Source organism: Lepisma saccharinum, chromosome 9, assembly GCF_977018435.1.
Source record: "Lepisma saccharinum chromosome 9, izLepSacc3.1, whole genome shotgun sequence".
NCBI classification, from domain to species: Eukaryota; Metazoa; Arthropoda; class Insecta; order Zygentoma; family Lepismatidae; genus Lepisma; species Lepisma saccharinum.
This window is the reverse complement of record NC_139237.1, coordinates 80,814,062-80,832,746: the sequence shown is the minus strand read 5'-3', so window position 1 is coordinate 80,832,746 and position 18,685 is coordinate 80,814,062. Positions and strand designations below refer to the sequence as shown.

General features: G+C 38.4%; 1 protein-coding gene across 1 annotated transcript in view; it reads left to right on the top strand.

Annotated features, from left to right (window-relative positions):
* Window positions 1–18,685, top strand: part of LOC145992190 (acid sphingomyelinase-like phosphodiesterase 3b) — a 563,426-nt gene that overhangs the window by 516,132 nt on the left and 28,609 nt on the right. The gene's annotated exons all lie outside the window — the stretch shown is intronic.

Here is an 18,685-nt window from a genome sequence, read left to right as displayed (position 1 = left end):
TATTGATCGAACTGTACCTTGGACAAAAATTCTGTGTAAAGAAGTAAATTCTTGCTGTACATTGTGAGGCGATTGTACACCGAACTGCAAATATACTAGTAAGCGAATTGTCCATCACCAGCTTCATTTACTCTGTTTTCCACAACGTGATGATCATAAATTTAAATTGAAACGTCAATTAGCATAGTACAACACCTGCTTCGCATCAACAGAGTTCCATTCATTAAAACAACATAGGATGTAGATTTAAAAAGAATGAAAATAGCTATGGATAATATGCCAACTATTATCTATACCGTTGGCTGTACCTTACATCATATGTGTGGCCAGAGTGTTATACCTGGCAACTATGACAATTAGACGTTCTTTTTCCTCCGATACTTTGTCTCCTAGTGACGCAATATCCACCCCTTTACCCTTCCCCGTCACTGATTAGAATCTCCACTCCCACACCCTCTGATTTTTTTCCTTCCTTAACCAGAGTGCACGTATACGGCATCCAGATAACGACACTAGCCCACATAAAGTTATTTCACCACATATAACAATTCTGTTTAATTATTCATGGTTGGCTACACTGCAAGCATTGTTCCGAACGTATTTACGAGATCCATTAGCGGACGCGGACCAACAAAACATCAATCTATTCATGCTAATTTCTCATCTCACTTTGCTCTCATTGGAGCAAATACCATCATATCACACAACGGCACTCCGAAATGCATAGGCAGTTGGGATACGCCATTGATATTTATAACAAAAAAAGAGGGAAAGTCACGTTTTCAATTGTGTTCTGTACAGTAGGGAGAGAAGGGAGAGAGAGAGAGAGAGAGAGAGAGTAAAGTGAAAATTTAACCCGGAAATCGTTAATCATATATTTACACTGCCATATTTGAATAGCAGAGACGGCATCGAAATGCATCCCATTCCCCCACACTTTGTCTTTTTTTTTCGATCCACAGTTCGTCGACATTTTTTCAAACAATTGGTTTGATTAAACATCAAGCTTTGTTTAGCTTCCATTTGCAATTCGTGTGATCAGTGTGTACCAAAATTCAGCGTCCTCTTTCATTAGCTTTCATTATATTTCCTCGTCTCGAAAAGCCAATCATGTTGGTTAGTGCGTGTGAAAACCATTTATAGAAATGTACAATTTGCCCGTCGTATATTGGAAATCGCAACGATATGTGCAATTCTGAGTTTACCTTTCGCAAATACTTGACTCGTTACAGTTTACTGAAATGATCTGGTGACCAAACACCTCAATAATTGCGGCTACTAAAATATTCTTCCAACTAAACATCTCATTTATTGCAGCTACTGAATTGTTGTGGCAACTAAACACGTTACTTGTTACAGCTACTGAAATGTTCTTCCAACTAAACACCTTACTTGTTACAACTATTTAAATGTTGTGGCAACTAAACACCTTACTTGTTACAGCTACTGAAATGTTGTTGCAACTAAACTCCTTACTTGTTACAGCTACTGAAATGTTCTTCCAACTAAACACCTTACTTGTTACAACTACTGAAATGTTGTGGCAACTAAACACGTTACTTGTTACAGCTACTGAAATGTTGTGGCAACTAAACACCTTACTTGTTACAGCTACTGAAATGTTCTTCCAAATAAACACCTTACTTGTTACAGCTACTGAAATGTTGTGGCAACTAAACACCTTACTTGTTACAACTATTGAAATGTTGTGGCAACTAAACACGATACTTGTTACAGCTACTGAAATGTTGTGGCAACTAAACACGTTACTTGTTACAGCTACTGACATGTTGTGGCAACTAAACACCTTACTTGTTACAGCTACTGAAATGTTCTTCCAACTAAACACCTTACTTGTTACAACTATTGAAATGTTGTGGCAACTAAACACCTTACTTGTTACAGCTACTGAAATGTTGTGGCAACTAAACACGTTCCTTGTTACAGCTACTGATATGTTGTGGCAACTAAACACCTTACTTGTTACAGCTACTGAAATGTTCTTCCAACTAAACACCTTACTTGTTACAACTATTGAAATGTTGTGGCAACTAAACACCTTACTTGTTACAGCTACTGAAATGTTGTTGCAACTAAACTCCTTACTTGTTACAGCTACTGAAATGTTCTTCCAACTAAACACCTTACTTGTTACAACTACTGAAATGTTGTGGCAACTAAACACGTTACTTGTTACAGCTACTGAAATGTTGTGGCAACTAAACACCTTACTTGTTACAGCTACTGAAATGTTCTTCCAAATAAACACCTTACTTGTTACAGCTACTGAAATGTTGTGGCAACTAAACACCTTACTTGTTACAACTATTGAAATGTTGTGGCAACTAAACACGATACTTGTTACAGCTACTGAAATGTTGTGGCAACTAAACACGTTACTTGTTACAGCTACTGACATGTTGTGGCAACTAAACACCTTACTTGTTACAGCTACTGAAATGTTCTTCCAACTAAACACCTTACTTGTTACAACTATTGAAATGTTGTGGCAACTAAACACCTTACTTGTTACAGCTACTGAAATGTTGTGGCAACTAAACACGTTCCTTGTTACAGCTACTGATATGTTGTGGCAACTAAACACCTTACTTGTTACAGCTACTGAAATGTTCTTCCAACTAAACACCTTACTTGTTACAGCTACTGAAATGGTCTTGAAACTGAAGTCCTTACTTGTTACAGTTACTGAAATGTTGTGGAAACTAAACACCTAACTTGTTACAGCTACTGAAATGGTGTTGCAACTAAACTCCTTACTTGTTACAGCTACTGAAATGTTGTGGCAACTAAACACCTTACTTGTTACAGCTACTGAAATGTTCTTCAAACTAAACACCTTACTTGTTACAACTATTGAAATGTTGTGGCAACTAAACACGTTACTTGTTACAGCTACTGAAATGTTGTGGCAACTAAACTCCTTACTTGTTACAGCTACTGAAATTATCTTCCAACTAAACACCTTACTTGTTACAACTACTGAAATGTTGTGGCAACTAAACACGTTACTTGTTACAGCTACTGAAATGTTGTGGCAACTAAACACCTTACTTGTTACAGCTACTGAAATGTTGTGGAATCTAAACACCTTACTTGTTACAGCTACTGAAATGTTGTGGCAACTAAACACCTTACTTGTTACAGATACTGAAATGTTGTGGCAACTAAACACCTTACTTGTTACAGCTACTGAAATGTTGAGGCAACTAAACACCTTACTTGTTACAGCTACTGAAATGTTGTGGCAACTAAACTCCTTACTTGTTACAGCTACTGAAATGTTCTTCCAACTAAACACCTTACTTGTTACAACTATTGAAATGTTGTGGCAACTAAACACGTTACTTGTTACAGCTACTGAAATGTTGTGGCAACTAAACACCTTATTTGTTACAGCTACTGAAATGTTGTGGAATCTAAACACCTTACTTGTTACAGCTACTGAAATGTTGTGGAATCTAAACACCTTACTTGTTACAGCTACTGAAATGTTGTGGAATCTAAACACCTTACTTGTTACAGCTACTGAAATGTTGTGGCAACTAAACTCCTTACTTGTTACAGCTACTGAAATGTTCTTCCAACTAAACACCTTACTTGTTACAACTATTGAAATGTTGTGGCAACTAAACACGTTACTTGTTACAGCTACTGAAATGTTGTGGCAACTAAACTCCTTACTTGTTACAGCTACTGAAATGTTGTGGAATCTAAACACCAGTAGTGTATATTAAGCGGTTCAACGCCGTACTTTGTAGGTATCCCTTTGTTTTATCAATTGAATATCAGTTTTTGACATATTTTGACAATTTTTTGTCGATGTTTTAGCGTTCAGCGATGTTTTAGTACAAATTTTCACTGCACCACTTTTTTCCCCACTCGTACTTGGTAGGTATATCACGATCTTACGTGATATAACTTAACCTATCTTTTTTTTCTTACGATATTTTAATTTTTTTTACGATCCTAAGTGATATAACTTAACCTATCATTTTTTTATTTACGCACCGAACTAACCTACAAGGGACTCTGTTTGTTTTAATATTTCAGTATTTTAAGGTTTTCACAAATTTTATATAACCTAAAATGTGTTGGGTGTTGATTTTTTTTTTAGTATGTGGCAAATTTTTTTTACGATTTTTTTAAAACTGCTCCGTGACCCTCTCGTTCTTCACGTCGTACGCGAAGGACTTCTCTGCGACCAGGATGACACTACATGGAGTATCCTCGGGCAAGGCATCGTGGAACTCGCAGACGACCTTGATGTTGGTGCGATCGTTGACCACCACCTGCTTCCTTTTTGTGGTATTGATGACGAACATCGGCCTGCGGATTTTGAATTCGCTGGGAGTGTAGTACATGTCCACGCTTCCCTCGGTCACGCGCTTGTAAGCCGTGTAAGCTTCGTAAAGTTTGAGGTAATCATCTTTGGTCATGTCGAGGTTGTAATTCTCGCGCGGGAACACTTCGTTCCTTCCATTCTTGAGATAAACGTTCTTGATCTTGCAGTCGTCGAATCCGCAAACAGATTTTTGCTAAGTCTTATCGTTTCCAAGATAACAACACTTCCGGTCGCCATTTTGGATTTCCGAACATAGGTTCTATTCACACTTTTTCTCACGTATAGGTGTACATGATGAATCCGCAAACAGATTTTTCCTAAGTCTTACCGTTTCCAAGATAACCCCACTTCCGGTCGCCATTTTGGATTTTCGAGCATACGTTCTATTTACATTTTACTCACATATAGGCGTACGTGATGAATCCGCAAACAGATTCTTGCTAAGTCTTACCGTTTCCAAGATAACCCCACTTCCGGTCGCCATTTTCGATTTCCGAACATAGGTTCTATTCATACTTTTTCTCACATATAGGTGTACATGATGAATCCGCAAACAGATTCTTGCTAAGTCTTACCGTTTCCAAGATAACCCCACTTCCGGTCGCCATTTTGGATTTCCGAACATAGGTTCTATTCATATTTTACTCACATATAGGCGTACGTAATGAATCCGCAAACAGATTTTTGCTAAGTCTTACCGTTTCCAAGATAACCCCACTTCCGGTCGCCATTTTGGATTTCCGAACATAGGTTCTATTCATACTTTTTCTCACATATAGGTGTACATGACGAATCACCAAACAGATTTTTCCTAAGTCTTACCGTTTCCAAGATAACCCCACTTCCGGTCGCCATTTTGGATTTCCGAGCATAGGTTCTATTCATACTTTTACTCACGTATAGGTGTACATGATGAATCAGCAAACAGAATTTTCCCAAGTCATGAATTGGAGGGTTCTATGACAACCTATATAAATTCTCGTAACAGAACAGAAAACACACAAAAAAACAAATAACAATACTGTGGTTACTACAACAAATAGTCTTCTTCAACCCGAATCCAACAACCCAAAAATCATCATCCTAACTAGAACCATGTAACTATCTGCCATCTGTTAGAGGTTTTGTGAATTAAGGGGTGCTTTGTTTGTGTGTAAAAAAAAAAAATGCAATGCTTTTTGCACTTGGTTATCATCACCTAACATGTTATTAAATGTTTTTTAAAATTAATTACAACTGAAAACTAATAATTAATATTATCTAAAGTTACTAATTAATATTATACAAGTAATTGATATATTTTTTTTGTTCTTGTTGCTAGTGTTGGGTAATTATAGTTGTTGCAAAATATAAGCTCTCGCGTATGACAGTTTCTGAGTTTTGTTGGGTATATATAGACGAATCGAAATTTTACTTGTTATGTTAAATTGTATGTTAGGGTACATGGTAGGAGAAATCATTGTATATTAGAGCGCTCTTTTAATGATTTGCCTATAACTGCATACAGGCAGCCGTAAATTTAGCATAAAATATCCTGATCCTGTTTCTTCTAGCATGTGCGACGTTTGTTGTGGTGGGATCATTGGGGGAAATGTGATTCTCCCAGTATGTCATCTGACTTACTAGCATATGCGATACGAAGAACAGGTGTGTATGTGGCTTACTAGGATTAGGCTCATGGTAATGAGGTCCTAGTAGCTGAAACGTTGTCGGGGTATTTTGCAAAAAATTTCCTTAAACAGTTAACAAATATAATATATATTTTTTTTAATTCAGACATTAGATGGATTTTACAAATATATTTTTAAAAAAAATAGGTTAGGTAATTGTGGCTTTGTATTAACTATAAGGGAGTAAACTATTACACAACATATTGCAACAAGTTATGACGTAATGTGATGAGTCATATCTAACGTGGCGTCTTCTGATTGGTTAATTATTACAGGTGTTTTCAATACGGTCCGCGCTTTTATTATATAAGACGGCATACACGGCAGACCAGTCAGTCTCGTGAGAGCAGCCGAAGAGTACGGACGTCCTGTCGCAGCGCTCCTCGTTTTTTGTAAAAAAAAATAGGTATTTAACTTTCTTTGCAGCTACATACCATCTATTATTTCAAGTTTAAAGGTGTTTCACGTGGTTTTTTCATAGTAATTTCGACCAGATTGAATTTTGACGTGATCGTGCATTTTCTATTTCACCTCAAGAAATTCTATATAAATAACATACCTGAAAATTGTATCGCTATATACTAGACTTTTTGATTTCTGTGATTTTCGAAAAAGCAATGGCATCCACCACCAGTTTCAATCGTAAAAATTATAAAACTGAATGTGTTACTTGTGGGAAGCTAATCTCAAGGAACAATTTATCGGTACACAGGGCAAGATGTAGCGAAACAGCTTCGAGTTTAAATCGTTCGTTACCTTCTAAGCCTTGTGCTCGATGCGGAAAAATGATTAGCATTACAAATTTAAGTAAACATCTCAAAATTTGCAAACCATCGACCGGACAAGCATCGAAAAGGAAAATCGATGATTCAGAAACGGAAGCTTCCACTTCCAAGCAAATTAAATTATCTAATGAACGCAAACCAATTAGATCTGCATTCAACGACCAACTCCAGGATTTTTCAATTAAGTCAGAACCAGGCCGTGACATCCTTAGTTTCTTGGATGAAACGAAACCATCTGTACTAAATATTTTAAAAGATAAACTTGAAAACAACTCTATAAAAGTATACGTTGTTCTGTTTTCTGAATACGAGAAAGTTGATGGCACAACGAGTATTTTTTATCATCGTACAAAAAACCAGACACTTTATTTTGCTGACGTCGAAAATTTGGACAACTTCTATTATAAAGTTTCCAACGAGCTGGTTAAGAAACATGACGATTTCGAGGCTAAAGGGTCGGGATGGTCTCTATGTGGAAGTCCTCACACGTTAACTGTTTACGTGAACCAATTCTCGCCTCTTCGTGCATCCAGCTACGTTCCTCTTCCACCGAACATTCAACACAAGAGGGCTGTGTTAAATATACAGAACAGCGATAAAAAGTGTTTCCTTTGGTGTATATTGGCTGCACTGCATCCTGTTCATTGGTCAAATCATCCAGAACGGGTTTATCATTACAAACAATACGAGTCCGAGTTTGAAAGTGTAATGTCTGGCATCGAATACCCGGTGACATTGTCGTATATAACAAAGTTCGAAAATCGTGCAGGAAAACGCATCGCTATTAATGTATATTCCTTCACGTCAGATAAATATCTCGTGCATCCCGTCAGGATAAGCGATATCGACGATGACGATGCTTGTGTGATTAATCTTCTTCTAATTTCAAACGAGGATGTCTATCATTACACGCTAATTCGTTCAATGTCTCGATTACTACGAAGCCAAACTACCAAGTATGAACATTGCATCGAAGTTTGTCCGAGATGCCTAACCACGTTCGACGATCAAAAACAACTCAATTATCGAAAATACAGCGGACGTCAAATTGCTATCGATAAACTTGCCGAACATAAAATTTATTGCGGTGACAACAGACCGGCTAGAATGTTGATGCCCGAAACGAACGAAGTGGAAGAATTCAAAATGCACAAGGCGTTGTTGGAACATCCGGCCATCATCGTTGCTGATTTCGAGGCGTTCCTCAAACCACTCTCGTACTGCGAACCGGATCCTGAAATTTCCTCCACAACGCCGTACCAGCTTCATCAACCTAATAGTTTCGGCTATGTTGTTGTGCGACGTGATAAAATAAATGAAGCATATATATACCGCGGGCCAAATGTAATCGAGCACTTCCTGGAAAAAATGGTGGAGGAGGTTGAGGTAATTGGTAGCGTACTGCTTACATCAAAACCGATGGCACCTTTAACTGAAAATGAACTTCAAAATTACAATTCCACTGAGGTGTGTCCGGTATGTGATCAAAGTTTCACTGATGAGAACAAAAAAATATTCCACCACGATCATTTCAACGGAAACTACATAGGTGGAATTTGCAACACGTGCAATCTTAAAATCCAGAAACCTAAATTCATCCCCATATTCTTTCACAACGGAAGCGGATATGATTTTCACCACCTGGTGAGACATCTTGGCTACGATCCGAAACGTATAGGTGTCTTGGCCGAGAATGAAGAACGTTACATTAGTCTCAGCAAGCAAGTGTCGATTCCTGGAACGAAAAATACCATCGAGATGCGCTTCCTGGATTCGTATAGATTTCTCTCTGCAAGTCTGGATGCTTTGGCGAACAAACTCACCGACGATCAATTTAAAATAACTAGAGCTAGTTTTCCCAACGTAGACATAGAACTCGTTAGACGTAAAGGGGTTTATCCTTACGAATATGTTAGTGATGGTTCTAAATTTAACGACGACGCTCTCCCACCTCCAAGAGAATTTTACAGCAGACTCAGAGAGAAAGGAATCACGGACGAAGAATACCAACACGCGCAACTCATGTGGGAGAAATTAGAATGTAGGACACTTGGAGACTACCACGATGCCTACTTAAAATTAGACGTGACGATACTCGCGGATGTTTTTCAAGCGTTCAGGAAAACGGCAACGAATATTTATAAATTAGATCCAGCGTATTTCTACAGTCTACCGGGATTAGCGTGGTCGGCAATGTTATTCCAGACAAAGGTCAAGCTGTAACTGATATCGGACGTTGACATGTTGCTATTTATCGAAAGAGGGATACGAGGTGGAATGGTGCAATGCGTACAGAGACATGCAAAAGCTAATAACGTACACATGAAAGAAGATTACGATTCAAATCGAGCATCGAATTACATCTTCTACGCCGACGTTAATAATCTCTACGGACATGCCATGGTTCAGAAACTTCCTTACGGGGGATTCGAATGGTTAGATCCCACTTCGATAGACATTATTCATTTCGACGATAGCGAGTGTGGTTTCTTCGCAGAGGTAGATCTCCAATTCTCCGACCACCTGCACGACACGTTTTCGGATTTGCCTCCGACTCCCGAAATCAAATGTCCACCCGACTCGATTCAAGACAAGCTTTTGTTAACATTGGACCCTAAACAGAGATACGTCGTCCACTACAAGAATCTCCGGTTTTTGATTGGGAAGGGTGTTCAGATAGTAAATGTTAGAAGAATACTAAAGTTTAAACATTCCACGTGGTTAAGACCTTACATAGAAACTAACACACAACATAGAACAGCTGCCACTTCCGATTTAGACAAGGACTTCTTTAAATTAATGAACAATGCGGTGTACGGAAAGACCATGGAGAATGTTAGAAAGCACGTAGACGTGAAATTAATTTCCGATAAGAATAAATGTCGAAAGTGGATAGCCGATCCTAGATTCAAGTCGAGAAAAATTTACAACGAGAATTTGGCACTTTTCAATCTAGATATAAAATTGATGAAATTCAGAAAACCAATTTACGTTGGCGCAACGGTTCTCGACTTGTCGAAACTTTACATGTTCGAATTTCATTACGACGTGATGAAACCCTTCTACAATGATAAAATATCACTTTTGTACACGGACACCGACAGCTTCATTTACAGCATACAAACACCTAACCTATACGAATACATAAAAAATCCTTCCATGCTCGAGTATTTCGATACTTCTGCGTATCCTCAACCCAACAGATTTGGAATTCCATCTCGTAACAAAAAAGTCCTAGGTAAACTGAAAGATGAATGTAACGGTGATATTATTGTCGAGTTCGCGGGTTTGCGTTCGAAGATGTATGCCATGAGAACAGAGAGTAGCGTCACGAAGAAAGCAAAAGGTGTGGGCAAGAATACGGTGGAGAACAAACTCACCTTCCACGATTACATCGATTGCCTTTACTCACAATCGACGATACTAAGTATAGAACAAAGAATCCAAAGTGTAGACCATGTGATTACAACAAACAAAGTTAGGAAAGTAGCATTAGATCCGCATGACGATAAAAGATGTATTTTTGTCTTGTGGAATCCACACGTTGCCTTGGGGGCACTATCGTTTAGAAATTAGTAAAATACATCTTTTATCGTCATGCGGATCTAATGCTACTTTCCTAACTTTGTTTGTTGTAATCACATGGTCTACACTTTGGATTCTTTGTTCTATACTTAGTATCGTCGATTGTGAGTAAAGGCAATCGATGTAATCGTGGAAGGTGAGTTTGTTCTCCACCGTATTCTTGCCCACACCTTTTGCTTTCTTCGTGACGCTACTCTCTGTTCTCATGGCATACATCTTCGAACGCAAACCCGCGAACTCGACAATAATATCACCGTTACATTCATCTTTCAGTTTACCTAGGACTTTTTTGTTACGAGATGGAATTCCAAATCTGTTGGGTTGAGGATACGCAGAAGTATCGAAATACTCGAGCATGGAAGGATTTTTTATGTATTCGTATAGGTTAGGTGTTTGTATGCTGTAAATGAAGCTGTCGGTGTCCGTGTACAAAAGTGATATTTTATCATTGTAGAAGGGTTTCATCACGTCGTAATGAAATTCGAACATGTAAAGTTTCGACAAGTCGAGAACCGTTGCGCCAACGTAAATTGGTTTTCTGAATTTCATCAATTTTATATCTAGATTGAAAAGTGCCAAATTCTCGTTGTAAATTTTTCTCGACTTGAATCTAGGATCGGCTATCCACTTTCGACATTTATTCTTATCGGAAATTAATTTCACGTCTACGTGCTTTCTAACATTCTCCATGGTCTTTCCGTACACCGCATTGTTCATTAATTTAAAGAAGTCCTTGTCTAAATCGGAAGTGGCAGCTGTTCTATGTTGTGTGTTAGTTTCTATGTAAGGTCTTAACCACGTGGAATGTTTAAACTTTAGTATTCTTCTAACATTTACTATCTGAACACCCTTCCCAATCAAAAACCGGAGATTCTTGTAGTGGACGACGTATCTCTGTTTAGGGTCCAATGTTAACAAAAGCTTGTCTTGAATCGAGTCGGGTGGACATTTGATTTCGGGAGTCGGAGGCAAATCCGAAAACGTGTCGTGCAGGTGGTCGGAGAATTGGAGATCTACCTCTGCGAAGAAACCACACTCGCTATCGTCGAAATAAATAATGTCTATCGAAGTGGGATCTAACCATTCGAATCCCCCGTAAGGAAGTTTCTGAACCATGGCATGTCCGTAGAGATTATTAACGTCGGCGTAGAAGATGTAATTCGATGCTCGATTTGAATCGTAATCTTCTTTCATGTGTACGTTATTAGCTTTTGCATGTCTCTGTACGCATTGCACCATTCCACCTCGTATCCCTCTTTCGATAAATAGCAACATGTCAACGTCCGATATCAGTTACAGCTTGACCTTTGTCTGGAATAACATTGCCGACCACGCTAATCCCGGTAGACTGTAGAAATACGCTGGATCTAATTTATAAATATTCGTTGCCGTTTTCCTGAACGCTTGAAAAACATCCGCGAGTATCGTCACGTCTAATTTTAAGTAGGCATCGTGGTAGTCTCCAAGTGTCCTACATTCTAATTTCTCCCACATGAGTTGCGCGTGTTGGTATTCTTCGTCCGTGATTCCTTTCTCTCTGAGTCTGCTGTAAAATTCTCTTGGAGGTGGGAGAGCGTCGTCGTTAAATTTAGAACCATCACTAACATATTCGTAAGGATAAACCCCTTTACGTCTAACGAGTTCTATGTCTACGTTGGGAAAACTAGCTCTAGTTATTTTAAATTGATCGTCGGTGAGTTTGTTCGCCAAAGCATCCAGACTTGCAGAGAGAAATCTATACGAATCCAGGAAGCGCATCTCGATGGTATTTTTCGTTCCAGGAATCGACACTTGCTTGCTGAGACTAATGTAACGTTCTTCATTCTCGGCCAAGACACCTATACGTTTCGGATCGTAGCCAAGATGTCTCACCAGGTGGTGAAAATCATATCCGCTTCCGTTGTGAAAGAATATGGGGATGAATTTAGGTTTCTGGATTTTAAGATTGCACGTGTTGCAAATTCCACCTATGTAGTTTCCGTTGAAATGATCGTGGTGGAATATTTTTTTGTTCTCATCAGTGAAACTTTGATCACATACCGGACACACCTCAGTGGAATTGTAATTTTGAAGTTCATTTTCAGTTAAAGGTGCCATCGGTTTTGATGTAAGCAGTACGCTACCAATTACCTCAACCTCCTCCACCATTTTTTCCAGGAAGTGCTCGATTACATTTGGCCCGCGGTATATATATGCTTCATTTATTTTATCACGTCGCACAACAACATAGCCGAAACTATTAGGTTGATGAAGCTGGTACGGCGTTGTGGAGGAAATTTCAGGATCCGGTTCGCAGTACGAGAGTGGTTTGAGGAACGCCTCGAAATCAGCAACGATGATGGCCGGATGTTCCAACAACGCCTTGTGCATTTTGAATTCTTCCACTTCGTTCGTTTCGGGCATCAACATTCTAGCCGGTCTGTTGTCACCGCAATAAATTTTATGTTCGGCAAGTTTATCGATAGCAATTTGACGTCCGCTGTATTTTCGATAATTGAGTTGTTTTTGATCGTCGAACGTGGTTAGGCATCTCGGACAAACTTCGATGCAATGTTCATACTTGGTAGTTTGGCTTCGTAGTAATCGAGACATTGAACGAATTAGCGTGTAATGATAGACATCCTCGTTTGAAATTAGAAGAAGATTAATCACACAAGCATCGTCATCGTCGATATCGCTTATCCTGACGGGATGCACGAGATATTTATCTGACGTGAAGGAATATACATTAATAGCGATGCGTTTTCCTGCACGATTTTCGAACTTTGTTATATACGACAATGTCACCGGGTATTCGATGCCAGACATTACACTTTCAAACTCGGACTCGTATTGTTTGTAATGATAAACCCGTTCTGGATGATTTGACCAATGAACAGGATGCAGTGCAGCCAATATACACCAAAGGAAACACTTTTTATCGCTGTTCTGTATATTTAACACAGCCCTCTTGTGTTGAATGTTCGGTGGAAGAGGAACGTAGCTGGATGCACGAAGAGGCGAGAATTGGTTCACGTAAACAGTTAACGTGTGAGGACTTCCACATAGAGACCATCCCGACCCTTTAGCCTCGAAATCGTCATGTTTCTTAACCAGCTCGTTGGAAACTTTATAATAGAAGTTGTCCAAATTTTCGACGTCAGCAAAATAAAGTGTCTGGTTTTTTGTACGATGATAAAAAATACTCGTTGTGCCATCAACTTTCTCGTATTCAGAAAACAGAACAACGTATACTTTTATAGAGTTGTTTTCAAGTTTATCTTTTAAAATATTTAGTACAGATGGTTTCGTTTCATCCAAGAAACTAAGGATGTCACGGCCTGGTTCTGACTTAATTGAAAAATCCTGGAGTTGGTCGTTGAATGCAGATCTAATTGGTTTGCGTTCATTAGATAATTTAATTTGCTTGGAAGTGGAAGCTTCCGTTTCTGAATCATCGATTTTCCTTTTCGATGCTTGTCCGGTCGATGGTTTGCAAATTTTGAGATGTTTACTTAAATTTGTAATGCTAATCATTTTTCCGCATCGAGCACAAGGCTTAGAAGGTAACGAACGATTTAAACTCGAAGCTGTTTCGCTACATCTTGCCCTGTGTACCGATAAATTGTTCCTTGAGATTAGCTTCCCACAAGTAACACATTCAGTTTTATAATTTTTACGATTGAAACTGGTGGTGGATGCCATTGCTTTTTCGAAAATCACAGAAATCAAAAAGTCTAGTATATAGCGATACAATTTTCAGGTATGTTATTTATATAGAATTTCTTGAGGTGAAATAGAAAATGCACGATCACGTCAAAATTCAATCTGGTCGAAATTACTATGAAAAAACCACGTGAAACACCTTTAAACTTGAAATAATAGATGGTATGTAGCTGCAAAGAAAGTTAAATACCTATTTTTTTTTACAAAAAACGAGGAGCGCTGCGACAGGACGTCCGTACTCTTCGGCTGCTCTCACGAGACTGACTGGTCTGCCGTGTATGCCGTCTTATATAATAAAAGCGCGGACCGTATTGAAAACACCTGTAATAATTAACCAATCAGAAGACGCCACGTTAGATATGACTCATCACATTACGTCATAACTTGTTGCAATATGTTGTGTAATAGTTTACTCCCTTATAGTTAATACAAAGCCACAATTACCTAACCTATTTTTTTTAAAAATATATTTGTAAAATCCATCTAATGTCTGAATTAAAAAAAATATATATTATATTTGTTAACTGTTTAAGGAAATTTTTTGCAAAATACCCCGACAACGTTTAAGCTACTAGGACCTCATTACCATGAGCCTAATCCTAGTAAGCCACATACACACCTGTTCTTCGTATCGCATATGCTAGTAAGTCAGATGACATACTGGGAGAATCACATTTCCCCCAATGATCCCACCACAACAAACGTCGCACATGCTAGAAGAAACAGGATCAGGATATTTTATGCTAAATTTACGGCTGCCTGTATGCAGTTATAGGCAAATCATTAAAAGAGCGCTCTAATATACAATGATTTCTCCTACCATGTACCCTAACATACAATTTAACATAACAAGTAAAATTTCGATTCGTCTATATATACCCAACAAAACTCAGAAACTGTCATACGCGAGAGCTTATATTTTGCAACAACTATAATTACCCAACACTAGCAACAAGAACAAAAAAAATATATCAATTACTTGTATAATATTAATTAGTAACTTTAGATAATATTAATTATTAGTTTTCAGTTGTAATTAATTTTAAAAAACAATTAATAACATGTTAGGTGATGATAACCAAGTGCAAAAAGCATTGCATTTTTTTTTTTTACACACAAACAAAGCACCCCTTAATTCACAAAACCTCTAACAGATGGCAGATAGTTACATGGTTCTAGTTAGGATGATGATTTTTGGGTTGTTGGATTCGGGTTGAAGAAGACTATTTGTTGTAGTAACCACAGTATTGTTATTTGTTTTTTTGTGTGTTTTCTGTTCTGTTACGAGAATTTATATAGGTTGTCATAGAACCCTCCAATTCATGACTTGGGAAAATTCTGTTTGCTGATTCATCATGTACACCTATACGTGAGTAAAAGTATGAATAGAACCTATGCTCGGAAATCCAAAATGGCGACCGGAAGTGGGGTTATCTTGGAAACGGTAAGACTTAGGAAAAATCTGTTTGGTGATTCGTCATGTACACCTATATGTGAGAAAAAGTATGAATAGAACCTATGCTCGGAAATCCAAAATGGCGACCGGAAGTGGGGTTGGAAACGGTAAGACTTAGGAAAAATCTGTTTGGTGATTCATCATGTACACCTATACGTGAGAAAAAATATGAATAGAACCTATGTTCGGAAATCCAAAATGGCGACCGGAAGTGGGGTTATCTTGGAAACGGTAAGACTTAGCAAAAATCTGTTTGCGGATTCATTACGTACGCCTATATGTGAGTAAAATATGAATAGAACCTATGTTCGGAAATCCAAAATGGCGACCGGAAGTGGGGTTATCTTGGAAACGGTAAGACTTAGCAAGAATCTGTTTGCGGATTCATCATGTACACCTATATGTGAGAAAAAGTATGAATAGAACCTATGTTCGGAAATCGAAAATGGCGACCGGAAGTGGGGTTATCTTGGAAACGGTAAGACTTAGCAAGAATCTGTTTGAGGATTCATCACGTACGCCTATATGTGAGTAAAATGTAAATAGAACCTATGTTCGAAAATCCAAAATGGCGACCGGAAGTGGGGTTATCTTGGAAACGGTAAGACTTAGGAAAAATCTGTTTGCGGATTCATCATGTACACCTATACGTGAGAAAAAGTGTGAATAGAACCTATGTTCGGAAATCCAAAATGGCGACCGGAAGTGTTGTTATCTTGGAAACGGTAAGACTTAGCAAAAATCTGTTTGCGGATTCGACGACTGCAAGATCAAGAACGTTTATCTCAAGAATGGAAGGAACGAAGTGTTCCCGCGCGAGAATTACAACCTCGACATGACCAAAGATGATTACCTCAAACTTTACGAAGCTTACACGGCTTACAAGCGCGTGACCGAGGGAAGCGTGGACATGTACTACACTCCCAGCGAATTCAAAATCCGCAGGCCGATGTTCGTCATCAATACCACAAAAAGGAAGCAGGTGGTGGTCAACGATCGCACCAACATCAAGGTCGTCTGCGAGTTCCACGATGCCTTGCCCGAGGATACTCCATGTAGTGTCATCCTGGTCGCAGAGAAGTCCTTCGCGTACGACGTGAAGAACGAGAGGGTCACGGAGCAGTTTTAAAAAAATCGTAAAAAAAATTTGCCACATACTAAAAAAAAAATCAATACCCAACACATTTTAGGTTATATAAAATTTGTGAAAACCTTAAAATACTGAAATATTAAAACAAACAGAGTCCCTTGTAGGTTAGTTGGGTGCGTAAATAAAAAAAATGATAGGTTAAGTTATATCACTTAGGATCGTAAAAAAAATTAAAATATCGTAAGAAAAAAAAGATAGGTTAAGTTATATCACGTAAGATCGTGATATACCTACCAAGTACGAGTGGGGAAAAAAGTGGTGCAGTGAAAATTTGTACTAAAACATCGCTGAACGCTAAAACATCGACAAAAAATTGTCAAAATATGTCAAAAACTGATATTCAATTGATAAAACAAAGGGATACCTACAAAGTACAGCGTTGAACCGCTTAATATACACTACTAACACCTTACTTGTTACAGTTACTGAAATGTTGTGGAATCTAAACACCTTACTTGTTACAGTTACTGAAATGTTGTGGAATCTAAACACCTTACTTGTTACAGCTACTGAAATGTTGTGGCAACTAAACACCTTACTTGTTACAGCTACTGATTTGGTTTGATTGGTTTGATTTGGTATTTTAAGTCCACTTTATGGACAGTAAGGCTAACCGGTATTGGACCTACAGTTTTAAGTGGGATCCGAACCACTTGTGCCTCCACCGGGTATCGAACCCGGGACCCCTTGATTACAAGGCAATGGCGCTACCACTGCGCCATGGGGGAGGCCCTTACAGCTACTGAAATGTTGTGGCAACTAAACTCCTTACTTGTTACAGCTACTGAAATGTTGTGGCAACTAAACTCCTTACTTGTTACAGCTACTGAAATATTCTTCCAACTAAACACCTTACTTGTTACAGCTACTGAAATGGTGTTGCAACTAAAGTCCTTACTTGTTACAGTTACTGAAATGTTGTGGAAACTAAACACCTAACTTGTTACAGCTACTGAAATGTTGTTGCAAGTAAACTCCTTACTTGTTACAGCTACTGAAATGTTGTGGCAACTAACACCTTACTTGTTACAGCTACTGAAATGTTGTGGCAACTAAACACCTTATTTGTTACAGCTACTGAAATGTTCTTCCAACTAAACACCTTACTTGTTACAACTATTGAAATGTTGTGGCAACTAAACACGTTACTTGTTACAGCTACTGAAATGTTGTGGCAACTAAACTCCTTACTTGTTACAGCTACTGAAATGTTCTTCCAACTAAACACCTTACTTGTTACAACTATTGAAATGTTGTGGCAACTAAACACCTTACTTTTTGCAGCTACTGAAATGTTGTGGCAACTAAACACGTTACTTGTTACAGCTACTGAAATGTTGTGGAAACTAAACACCTTACTTGTTACAGCTACTGAAATGGTGTTGCAACTAAACTCCTTACTTGTTACAGCTACTGAAATGTTGTGGCAACTAAACACCTTAACACTGAGACGTTCTGCCAAGTAAACTTTTTACTCTTTACAAATCATGAAATGTTCTGATATTGAGTTAACAGATGAGTTTGTTAAGTCGTTATAGTTAGTGAAATATACTGATTAAGTTTCACACGCAAGCACTGTTTGTGAGAAGGAACTTACTCACCTTTTCATCTGCCTTTAGACGTAAAAGGGTACCATTTTTCCTCGCGAGCGAGTTCCATAACTAGAAACCAACCAACCAGCTAAACGTCTTGTGTGTGTGTGTAGGATATAAAAAGAAACGACGCTCATGTGAAGAAAGAAAAAAAGTTTCTTTCCCGCTATCGAAATGCGGATTCACGGAGTGCTACACTTCTCGGAATTTCTCGATTTGGACGCCTTGTCGAACACGAATAGCCGTAGGCCATGTTTCCATAGAGACAAGTTTTTTTCTCCCCCTTTATTTCTTTTCTTCTCATTTTCCTGAGTCTGCAATAACGCTTGGCTTCGGGGCACCAGAGAGGGAAAGGAGCAAAAACAATAGGATCCATAAG